Genomic DNA, 12,845 nt, shown 5'->3' with positions numbered 1-12,845 from the left:
ACCATATCTTTAAGTTTCTTCAGATGAATCCAGACAGGGGTTAAGAACTGCTGCTCTGGAGAAAGCCTATAATTGTGCTAATCATTGGTCCTGGCCAGAACATTCGTGTTTTCAAATATTCTCCCCCACTGACCCTGACCACTCTCAGAAGGCTCTTCTCATCATGGCCATGAACACCAGTTTACAGGACTACTTACAATACAGATGATAATTCTTAACACTAAATCCTATTAATGTCAGTGGATGGAAAAATCATTCTACTAAATTTCTAAGAAATTCATTCTGAAAATTTCTTCCTTAGATTCACACATTTCTCAATTTTTCTAATTTTAAAAAATCTGAGTCTTAAAATGTTAGCAAATTAAGTCTTTTAAAAAAAAAAAAAAAAAAAAGGTGTTTTTGTTTGTTTGTTTTTTAGTGAAATATGGGTATTTCCCGAGCCAAAAACCCTAACCCATCCTTCCAATGTTTCTATTAAAACTTACGGTGAATTTAGTAGTTTTCTGTCTATCTTATCCAGGCCATGGGATAAAATAACATCAACAGACATTTTCTGCTATCAAAATTGCTAAAATCGCAACAGAAGGGATGGAGGAAAAAGTACAAGGAATTGCCACAATGTAGAGCAAAAGTCCACACCAAATAATTAAAGAATATTGATGATGAAGAAAAGACGCTATAAACTTCTGGGCAAGGGGACAAAACAAGGACTGGGAATGACTTTAGACATCAATGTTAACTCCAGAACTTAACAGCAATGTTTTTAAGATTCCAGAGCAATTGCCAGCCTAAAAGTGAAAGTCGCCCAGTCATGTCCAACTCTTTGCGACCCCATGGACTGTATGCGACCCCATGGACTATACAGTCCATGGAATTCTTCGGGCCAGAATACTGGAGTAGGTAGCCTTTCCCTTCTCCAGGGGATCTTCCCAACCCAGGGATCGAACCTAGGTCTTCCAAATTGCAGGCGGATTCTTTACTAGCTGAGCACAAGGGAAGCCCAAGAATACTGGAGTGGGTAGCCTATCCCTTCTTCAGCAGATCTTCCCAACCCTGGAATTGAACCGGGGTCTCCTACATTGCAGGCAGATTCTTTACCAACTGAGCTATCAGGGAAGCCCATTTCCAGCCTAGATTTCTATATTCAGTAATTAAGTGACTTGAGTATCAGACTGGCAAGGTCTCAGAATAATCTACCACTCTTTCACCCTCCTCTTGGGAAACTATTGAACGATGTGCTATACCAAACTAGAGAATAAACCAACAAAGGGGAAGATAGGAAGTGGGACACAACACAGAAAGGCAGTGATGGAAATGCCCAGGATACTGAAAGGGAGAGCCCAGCAGGACAGCTAAGCATCAGTGATAGAGAACAACTAATCCATGCCGTCAGAGCACAAGGTCTGAAAGAGACTTCTTCAGAAAGGTGAATTTGATAGAATTCTTAACAGAATTGACATCCTGAGAAATTTAGACAGCTAGTGGAGAGTCTAACTGAAAGGTACATAGAAAACTAAGCAAACAAGAAAAGTCAACTCCAGGAAAAACAAAAAAGTGTGCAGGAAAAGAAAAGTCACAGTTTACTACATCATACCATAAACAATGAACAGCAGATTGAAGAAAAAATGAGATACATCCACAGTGGATGGACTGGAAGATGGGAAGAGTAGAGGGTGGTAATAAGAGAATTAAAGTCCCCATCTTTGGCCAAGACAGAACAATATAGATCAAACTTACCCTCCTGACAGAAACAACAGAAAAATGGACAAAATATACAAAATGGTTTTGAAGGCACTGTATATCAAGATACAAAGACCAGTGATATCTAGGAGACAGGAAACAGAGGAAGTCAGCCCTATAGTTGGGTTTCCAGGCTACAGAACAAGGAACTAAAAGCCCACAGATTCAAGAAGCTCAATGACTTGAACACAAGACACAAGAAGAAAACTATATCATTGCACATCATAACCAAATTGCTCAAAGTCAGTGATAACATCTCAAAAAGTAGTTGGGAAAGGCAAGGGAGACATGCTACATACAGGGAACAAAGATGACAACAAATTTCTGCCTTCAAGAAATTTTTTGCAGAAAACAATGGAAATGAGAGAACAGAGGCACTATATCATTAAAGACTAAATAAACTGTTTAAATATATAAAAGCTGAAAGAATTCAATATCAGCAGACCTGCACTACAATAAATGTTAAAAGAAATCCTTCAGACAGAAGAAAAATAATACCACATAGAAATGTGTGTGTGTAAAAGTTACTCAGTCATGTCCAACTCTGTGCAACCCCATGGACTGTTGCCTACCAGGCTCCTCTATCCACAGGATTCCCCAGGCAAGAATACTAGATTGGGCTGCCACTTCCTTCTCCAATATAGAACCATAGATTTTTGCAAAGAAATGAATAGCACTGGAAATGGCAACTACATGGTTAAATAGTTAACATATTTTTCTTACTGTTCAAAATACTTTAAAAGATAAATTATCTGTTTAAACAAATATTTTACCACTGCTGCATGGGTATTGTCACATGCATAAATAAAAGTTTTTATAATAATTGCATAAAAGCAAGAAAAAGTGAAAATGTACTATTTTATGGTTCTTACATCACTTGAAGGCAGACTATAATAAATTAAAGATGTATATCATGAATCCTGCAGACATTAAAAGGAAAGAAAACTATCCTCATAAAAATAGATGCAAAAAATCTTAACAAATTCTTTAGAAAACAGAATTCAACAATAGAAAGAATAATCATCATGACCCAATGGAGCTTGTCTCAGGAATGCAAGGTTGATTTAGCATTTGAAAAAATTAATGCATTACAATTCCACACATTAACTAAAAAAGAAAATCTTATGATCATTTTGATAAACACAGAAAAAGACATTTGACAAAATCCAACATCCATTTCTATGGATTTTCTATTAAAAATCCCAGTAAAATAAGAATAGAAGGGAGCTTCTTCAAACTGATAAAGATCATACATGAAAAAGTTAAACTATTCATAATGGTGAAATACTGAACACTTTCCCCTGAAGATCAGGAACAATATATCTAATCTTCCACTTAATATTATACCAGAGGATTAGCCAGTGCAATCGGGCAAGAAAAAGAAATAACAGACATGAAGATCAGAAAAGAAGCAGTAAAACTGCCTGTGCTAGCAGATGACATGACAGTCTATGTATAAAATCCAATGGAAGATACAAAAAAGCTACTAGAACAAGTCTGTTTAGCAAGGTGGGAAGATACGAGTATATAATATTCAGAAGTAAAAAATTGGAAATTGAAATTTAAAAAACAACACCATCTTACACCAACATTGTTGGCAATAGCAAAAGGTTGTAGTAATCATTGATTGATGAATAAATGAAATGCAATACAGTCATACAATGGATGACTATTCAGCCTTAAAAGAAAAAAATTCTGACACATGCTACAACATGGATTAACCTTGAATACATTATGATAAGTCAAAAAAGTCACTCACAAAAGGACAAATACTATATGAGGTATTTAGAGTAGTCAAATTCATAGAGACAGAAAGTACAATGTGATTGCCAGGGGCTGAGGTAGAGGAGGAATACAGAGGTTGATTAATAGGTACAGAGTTTCAGTTTTGCAAAATAAAAAAAAGTTCTGGAGATGGATGACAGCAATAGTTGCACAACATAAATGTATCTAACCCTACTGAACTAAACACTTAAAAATGGTTAACATGGTAAATTTTCTGTTGTGTATATTTTACCACAATTAAGGTAGGTAAGTTTTTAAACAAAATGCTGAATTCCATTAAAAATGCCATTTATAACAACATCAAAAATATGCAGTACTTAAGGATATATCTGACAAAAGATTTAAAAGGTTTGTACACTGTAAACTGCAAAACAGTGGTGAAATTCTTAAAAGTCTAAGTAAATACAGAGGTACACATTGTGCATGGGTCAGGTTCAATATTCTAAGATAGCAATTCTAAATAAACAGAAATATACATTGTTCATTGGTCAGGTTCAGTATTGCTAAGATATCAATTCTCCCCAAATTGGTCTAGAGAGTCAATGCAATTCCAGCAGGCTATTTTGTAGAAATTAACAAACGGTTCTAAAATACAAATGTACAACAAACCTAAAATAACTACAGCAATTCTGAAAAGGAAGAACGAAGTTCAAGATCTTTCCGTGATTTCAAGACTTACAATAAAATCTAGTGATCAAGATAATGTGGTCCTGGGATAAAGATGGAAAAGTTAGATCAATGGAACAAAACAAAATGCACAATCAGATCTACACATACACAACTGATTTTCAATAAAGGTACAAAGACAACTCCATGGAGAAACAAGTCTATTCAAAAAATTCTGGTGAACAATTGGACCTCCACATGCAAAACACTGAACACCCTGCACCATATACTAACCCAAGAATTAAACCCAACTAGACCATAGACCTAAATGTAAAATCCGTAACTATAAAAGTTATAGGGGAAAACCATCATGCTTTCGGTTAGGCAAAGAGTTCTTAAGACACCAAAAGCAAAATCCATAAGAGAACACGTTGGTAAATTGAGGTTCATTAAAATTTAAAACTTCGGCGCTCTGAACGACACAGTGAGGAGAATCAAAATGCAAACCAAAGCCTGGAAGAAAATGTTTTCAAATCATATATCCCAAAAAGGTTTGAACCCAGAATACAAAAGAACTCCCAAAACTTAGAACGGAAAAGAAACCCACACAATTAAAAAATGGGTAAACAATTTGAACAGACACATCACCAAAGATAAACAGATGGCAAATAAGCACGTGAAAAGATGCTCAACATTAGTCATTACATAAACGCAAATTAAAACCAAAACGAGATACCATTACAGACCTATTAATGTGTCTAAATTTAAAGAGACTGACAAATGCTGACAAGGTAGCAAACTAGAACTTTCATACACAGTTGGTGGGGATGTAAAATGGTACAACCACTCTGGAAAGCAGTCTGGCACTTTGTTAAAAAATGAAATGTACATCTACCATATGCTCCAACTATTCCAGTCCTAAAGATTTATCCAAGAGAAATAAAAGTATATGTCCATACAAAGACTTATACGAATGCTCACAGTAGTTTTACTGTAATAACCAAAAACTGAAAACAACCCATCAGGAGGTTAATGGATAGAGAGACTGTGGTATGCCCATACAAAGGAATACTACTCAGCAATAAAAAGGAATAAGCAATTGATACACACAAGAACATGGATGAATCTCAAAATAATTATGCTGACTTAAAGAAAGCCAAGTCAGAACAAACAAACAAAAATACTGTATGATTCCATTTTACATAAATTTTAGGTAATGTGAACTAATGTGTAGTAACAGAAAGCAGACCACTGTTACCTAGGGAAGGGGGATGGCAAAGAAGGGGTAGGATGAATGGATTACAAAGGGGTACAAAAAACTTTTTGAGGGGAGTTTGGAAATAATGGGTATGTTCGTTATCTTGATTGCGGTGGTAGTTTTACAGGTATATACAAATGTTAAAACTTATTAAATTATGTTTTAAATATGTTCCAATATGTTCCTCAATAAAGCCGTTAAAAAAAATGAAAAAGCACTTCGTCTTCCAGAATAAAACACAGGGCAGGAGAATAATCATGGACTTCAAGGACACAGGAAAAGGTCTGGGAGTGCCAATCCCTCCTACCTAATGTCCACTCCCATGGCTCCTAGGAAGGTGGACGCTAGGCTGGCAAAGGGTCTGAGCCCTCTGCGCTGAGGATACTGTTGGGAAAACAGCAGCCCCCCTTATAGAGGAGGAAACTGAAGCCCAGAGACATCATCTTGCCTCAGAGGGTTACACAGCTAGTAAATGGTTTAAACCCAGACTTGCCAAAGTCCTCTTTCTCTTCATCTACCACAAATTCAAGAATCAACCTGAGAAAGGGTAAAGGTGTGAGCTTGTGTGTCTGTTTAGAACAATTCTCTCCACTGAAACCAGAGAGTCAGAACCAGTCTGGCCATCCCCAAAGAGCCAGACACCTTGGACACAGCAGCTGAACTTCCGGTGCCTGAGGGTTTGTGGTGGCAGGATGACAGGCAGGCGTGGGATGAAGCTGACAGTCAAGTTTGGGTTTGCAAGGGGAGCAGGCTAACCGGCTCCTCCAGCGGAGTCCCAGCAGCTGCCTGCCGAGGACGCCACCACCACTCCCCATGCCCGACAGAAAAGGACTATCTCCACCCAGTCCGGTTGGGACAGGGGTTCTGGGGGCCATCTGACTCAGAGCCACTCCCTGGGCTGGGGCAGAGATGGGTCTTGGCGACAGTCCTGAGACAGGCAGCAATTCTGCACCCACCTCCGCCTGAGGGCTAAAGAAGCAAGAACCCACACAGTGCCAGGTAAGAGATGAGCATCCCTAAGAGGACGAGGCCAACAGATGAACCACCAAGTCCCTATGGGGCAGGAATGAACAGCCTGGCACCCAGACCATGAGGGAGTCAAGAGGAAGTCAAATTTAGCCCCCACCTCTGCAAGCCCTACCTCTAAGCTGGGCTGGAAGCTGACCCTGGCTGGTACAGAACTCATGATGCCACAGCTCAGCTGCTCACCTGTCCACCTCCTTGGGGCGGGGCTAAGGTCTGGGCCACACAGGATGCCCCAAGTCCAAGGATGCAGATATCCCTCCTCTCCCTCATTTTCAGACTGGGGTCCTGCGAGCCCACACGGAGACAGGGCCTCACCAGTGGCTCTCCACCCTCCTGCCCACTATTTATCCTTGGCTCTGGGCCCTCACTATTAATCAAATGTGACAAGAAGGTGTGGCGGGAGCAGGTCAGGCTCGTGCCCAAGTCACTGGCTGCCACACTCATCTCAGCTCACATGGCTACAGTTACAAGATAAGGTCCTGTCCTTGCAATGCTGCCCCTTCCCTTTTTTGGAATGTGATTTGAGGACGTGAGACAGCCTGTGCTGACTGCACCGCCCCAGCTAGGGCATGAAGCACCCCTACCTCCACCGGTGTGGCTGGGGATGGGAGGGGGGGAGGGGGGGCGCTGATTACTTCCTCTGCAATCTCACCCTAGGGCTACCCCTCTCTTTCTTCTGCCCAGGCCTGGCAGCCGCCCAGACAGTCTCACCGCCAGTCTAGACTCTAAGGAAATGTCCCATCACTCCAGTTGGCACAAACAGTGCTGGGGGGAGGGGCCCTGCCTTGCCGTTAAAAACTGCACTGTTTGGGTCCTCTCCAGGTTTAAACACGGGGAATGAAAAAAAGGCAGTTCGGAGACCACGCTCTCCTGCGATAACTGCAGCCCCCTCCTTCCAAACACATCAATTCCAATTGAGAACAGAACTGGGCTTCCTTACCTGCTGCCTTCCACTGGCTCACTGCAGACTCTGCTTCTACGATGTCCCAGCCGAGGTGGCAGAAAAGGACCCAGCAGGACACTGCTTGCTACCGGGCAGTGGTTTCCAACGCCCCCAGGTTCACGGTGCTCTTCTGCTCCCCTCTCCCCAGACCCCTACATTATGCGCTCACCTCGACCCCGGCCCGGCCCGGCCCGGCCCTGGTGCCGAGCAGCCAGCCCGTGGGTTACCACCTCCTCCTCCGCCTGCGCCTCCGCAGCCTGTGCCCCTCAGGGGGCCCCTCCCCCTCCTGGGACCCCTTCCCGTCCAGGTAGGTTTCCTGGACAGCCCGCACCACCTGTCCCTCCTGTACCCCAGGCAGCCAATTCGCTTCCTGCACCCCCAGACGTCCCTCCCCCTCAGGCCCCCGGGGCCCCACTGGCCGGGCCCTCCCCAGCAGTTCGAGTCTCTTGCGACGGGCCGGGACCGCTCCCAGGACCACCGCCTCCCGTCTGAGGTGCCCGCAGCTCTCCCAGAACGGCTCCCCGGAACTTTCGAGCTCGTCTCTGCGCTCCCAAGAGCCCTCCCCGAGCTCGGACAGCTGCTCGGGCTGCAGCAGCAGCCGGCGCGGGCTCCCCTCCCCCCGCTCCTGCACCCCGGTGCGGGCCTCCCCACGCTCCTGCACTGCGGGGCTACCTTCCCCTTTCTCCTGGTGCTGCTTGCGGGGCCCCAGCCCCTCCTCCTGCACCACCGGCCAGCCCGCGGAGCCAGTCCACGGCGGCGGGCGCCTCCAGTCCGCGCCGTCCGGCGGCCCCCACACCACCCCCAGACTGGGCTCGTGGCCCCGGCCACCCCGCTCCTGCACCCCCGGGCCCACCCCGCCCTCCTCCTGCACCGCCGGACCCACGCCCCCCTGCTCCTCCACGCCGAGCTTCAGCCCGCGAAGCTGCTGCGGGCCCCAGCTGAGAACCCCGACCCGCTGCGGCTGCTGCTCCGGCAGCCCTGGGCTGAGCCCGCCGCGCTCTTCCTGCACAACTCCCCGCCTGGGGCCCCCAGCCGGCACTGCCCAACGCACTCGCCTGCCCCCCAGAGGCCGCGCGGTCCCGCCCCTCCAGATGGTGCTGTCCTCTGCGCCCGCTCACACCGCCCCCCGCCCGGCTGCTTCCGCCCCGTCCCCCAGGGGAGGGGGCTGCGGGGTAGCGTCCCCTCCCGCTCCGTCCCCAGTCCCGGTCCCGGCTCCCCGCCCTCGCTCCTGGGCGTCGAGGTCCGCCCGCCGGGCGCCGCGCCCTGCGCCGGCCCCCGCAGGTGCTGCGGCCCAGCGCGCCGGCCCGAGAGCCAGGAGCGCCCGCCCTCCCGCCGGAGTTCCTGGAGCCCGCCTGCGCCTGCGCCGCCCCAGGGGGCGGGGCCCGGCGGGATTAACCCGCCCCTTTAAGGGGCCCGGCCCTATTTACTCCTCCCTCTCCCTCTTCCTTCAAACCGGCTACCACTCCCCCTTCATCCCACCAGAGGAGCTGCTTGCGCCTTCTGGTGGAGCCAAAGGGAGAAGACGTGAAGCAGAAGGTAGAGAGTTCTCACTGAGCCGGTGTAGTCAACAGGGCCAGTGGAGGAGCATTGAAATAGGAGCCTCCAATTCTAAGCAACAGTTCAGCTGCTCCCCCGACTTACCGTGTAGTTTAAAAAAAAAAAAAAAAAAAAAATCACCACTTCCTCCTGGCCTCAGTTGCTTCGTTTCTGAAATTAAGAGGCTGAATTGGGAAGTTTCCAAGGTTCCAATCCAGTGAGTGTTTGACTGCAGAGAGGGAGTCTAATCCTAATCTCTCATCAGCAGCCCAGAGGCCAAACTGGACCGTCTCGACCCTTTCCCTGGGTCTAAGGGGGAGCTGGGCTCAGGCCTGTGACACTTCTTGCTAGAGGAGTACAAGCAGAAAGAGCTCCAGGCAAAGGGGGCCTTCCTCCCTCCCACTGCTCCCTCCTGGGCCTGCACCTCGAAAGGAGGAGAAAATTCAGAGCTCTTTTTCCCAGTGACAGTGCAGCCTGCCTAACCCAGCCCCAGGCAGCCTTGGGGGGTGAGGCTTAGAACCCGAAGACGTAGGGCAATTGGCCCTGTTACTGACTGTACTTCATCTATAAAATGTGTATAGTAATCAAACAACTCCAGACAGAACTGCCCCAAGGATCAGACAGCAGAGAACTCTGTAAAGGTGTCTTCTCTGCGCCCCTATTCGCCGGCATTGGGCCCAAGGGATCTGGTCTGAGGACAGTGGGGTAATGAAAAGGGGTGGGTTCTAGACGGCTATGGGGGGCTCGACTGGGTGGATTTGGGTCATGGCGTCTTGCCCTGTGAGGTGAGCAGGACAACTTCCTACTAAATTATTCGATACAGTGTCTGTAAGCTTTGCCCTTTGCCATGGAGCCAGGGCCACAGAGCAGGAAGGTGAACGCACCCAACCTGGGCCGAGACAGGGTGTAGGGCACGCAGGACGTCACAGGTGATAGAAATGAGGCTGTACACAATTAAGCAACAGCTGGTAGTAGTGAAGCCAGGATTCAAATCCAATTTTCTGACTCCCAAGTCTGCTCTGAGCCAATAAGGCACAACAAAGCAACACCAAACCCAGGAACTTTGGGAAGCATCAAGTCTGACTAGGTATGGAGGATCAGTAGATGCAAACAACTGATCTGGAGCAAGTTTTTCTGCTGATAAATCAAGCTCAAAATTAAACAAGGCAAGGGGTCAAAGCACCTACATACTGGATGGTCCTGCTGATTCTCTTAGGGGAGCCCAACTCCCCATTATCCCATCTCCCCTCCAGTTGCTCTCAGGAGCCAGACCCATGCCTCTGGTGTCCATAGTGCAGGGTTACCTGGACCGTTAGGCTCACAGAAAAGAGATCTCCTGCTCCCCACCCCCATCCTGCCCAGTCCCAACTCCTGGACTGTCCCCACCACCACGTTGAGCAGTGGGGGCTGTGATGAGAATTGTCTCAGAGGATGTCTCCTTCTCTGCATTGTCTGATGACTCTGGTACTAGTGGCCAGGGAGTCTCCTCTGCCCCAAGGGGACTGACACCATAATGGAGTAAATGAGACAGGCTAGAAGCACAAGGTTCAGGAGACTCAGGAGGTGGCTGCAGAGATAACGCCAGCCCTCCTATGTGCCTGTGCCAGTCTCTTCCCAGAACTGGAACCTGAAGAGAGCTGCCCAGAGCAGAGTGACTGCAGGGAGAAGGGCTTGTTGGATCTAGTTCTAAGCAGAGGCGGCCCAGGCTGCTTGAGGGAGGCTTGTGGCACTGCCCTTAAGAAGGCTTGAGATGGTTGCACGCAGGGTAAGCAGGAGGGCAAGGAAGACAGCCTGTCTCATACCTGTAAGCAGGTGCTCAGCCAAGAGTGGTAGATGCTGCCGAGTTATTGGGCTGAAGGTTTTTCTTTGGTTCTGTTTTGTTTTTAAAAATAGAGCAATGTTTTTTAAACTCCTGTTGCAACCTAATAGTAGCTGAACTGAATTTAGTGTTTTAATTGGCTTTTTTTTAAACAAGAAGACAGTAATAGAAAATCTCAGAATGTAATTTTTTTCTAACTGTTCACTGAGTCATAACATGTATCCAGAGAAATGCAAAGATTTTGGTTTTACAAAGTGTGTATACCCAGGACTGAGATCAAGAAACACCACAATCAGGATTTGTAAGTACCCCCAAATATAAGTTTTAAAAGAAACTTTGTTATATTAATCTTCAAGCATGCCCTTCATATTCATGATTTACTTTTAACTTTCTGACAACCCTATCCTGCCACTACCCCAACATAAACTCCATAATAACAGGAAGTTTTGCCTGGGAACAGACTGACACAGGCACCCAGAACAATGCCAAGTATACAGTAGGTGCCAGGAATACCTATTGAATGGATTAGAGTCCATCACAGATAGTGTAACCAACCAGATAGTGTAACCCTATGGGGCCTTCCCAGGATAGACACCCCCCCTACCTGCCCCACCATATCTTCTGCCTGCCTCTTGTCTGTAGAAAAACTTTAGCCTCTTAGGCCTTCCCCAAGTTCCAAAAAAAAAATAAATTTAATCAGAGAGGTAAGAAAATGCAGAAAGCATAACAGCCAAGTCAAAACGAAGCCAAGACGAAACAATAATACTTTAGCCGTTAAACAAAGTCAAGAACCTTTAGTTCCTCCTCAAGGGCTATAGATAATATCTTGAGCCATTTCCTTTGAGCTGTTTGGCAGATACTGAAACCCCCGCTTGGTGGAATAAGTTAGCTGTGTGCTGCCCATAAGCATGTAGACCCCAGACCAATTGGAACCAGCAGGGTGGTGATGTTGACTCCCAATTACATCCCTCAATCTCCCCTTCCTCACTCTGTCTTTAAAAAGTTTTCCTGGAACCATCAGGGAATTGGTTCCTAGCTGTTGGAACCTAGTTGGAACTCTAGCTGCCTGGACTCACTGCGTGGTGTACTGCAATGAATGCTGCACTTTTCTTGATCACAAGAAAGTTGATTAGCTGTGCACAAGTGAACGAATCCAAGTTTGGTTCAGTAAGAGTAATAGAAGTATTTTAATGATATTTTAATTTCATTATATACACATGTGTGTGCTGTACATCCTGCTGTAAAATGTATTTCTCTCTGTAGGTCAGAGGCAAAAACTTCTGAAGGCAAGTGCTCCAACTTGAGAAAGTTGGGGAGGCTGTGGTTCCGGCCAGGGCGATGAGCATGGATGAAGTGAAACAGTATGCTAACTTGACCAGTGCTTCTCAAACAGGTTATGATTCAGCAAGTTGGGAAGGGGATGCTGAGATTCTGTATTTCTTTCAGGCTCCTACTCTTGAGTAGTGACTTGAACCCAGAGATTCTCCATAAGGCTGCACGTAAGAATCACGTGGGAAGGGCTTTTAAAAACTCTGCTGCCTAAGTTCCACCCCAGAACAATTAAATTTGAATCTCCAGGGTGGGGCTCAGCAGCCATTGGTTTTAAAAGTTCACCATGTGCAAACAGAAACAGTGGGTGCTGGTTCTCTGGAGTACTTCCAGCGCCTGAGCTGAGGTGGGAGGGAAGTGAGGTGTGGGGTTAGGACAGATCTCTGAGCAAACGATGCAGTATGACAAAGGGCAGAGACTTCTTAGTCAGGAATGGACCATTTGCCCCTTAGTGGAGCTTTTAGCGAGGGATTTCTAAAGGAATTCTTTGGCATGGGCTATATGTTAACCCAGGTCACGTCTTCCCAGGACCGAGAACGGGCAATGCCTTCGTCTTATCGAGCAAGTCGGAACTCCTCAGAGCTGCTGGGGTGGCTGGGCTCACATGCCTACACACAGTTCAGACAGTTACTAGAGCAGTGGGAGGAGGTTCTGCCAGCTGCTCCCACGTGCCTGCGTCTTCTGCCATGCTAGAGAAAGAGCCAGATGAGCCCAGAGCTTACAAGCCCTGGATCAACATAGACTATTCAGGATGAAGCGCCATCGTCCTGGGTTCTGACGCCCTCTGGTGGACACTTTGAGTT

At 46.5% G+C, this 12,845-nt stretch overlaps 1 protein-coding gene across 2 annotated transcripts in view; it reads right to left on the bottom strand.

The window, feature by feature from the left end:
- TNK2 (tyrosine kinase non receptor 2) overlaps positions 1-8,041 on the bottom strand; it is a 40,222-nt gene extending 32,181 nt beyond the window's left edge. For both annotated transcript variants that reach the window (XM_061166943.1, XM_061166942.1), the window contains exon 1: positions 7,356-8,041. The gene's annotated coding sequence lies outside the window, so the exon portion shown is untranslated. The remainder of the gene's footprint in view (positions 1-7,355) is intronic.
- Positions 8,042-12,845: the final 4,804 nt, after the last annotated feature.

The sequence above is a fragment of the Dama dama genome, chromosome 19, assembly GCF_033118175.1.
Source record: "Dama dama isolate Ldn47 chromosome 19, ASM3311817v1, whole genome shotgun sequence".
Lineage (NCBI taxonomy): Eukaryota > Metazoa > Chordata > Mammalia > Artiodactyla > Cervidae > Dama > Dama dama.
This window is presented reverse-complemented; position numbering and strand designations above follow the sequence as displayed.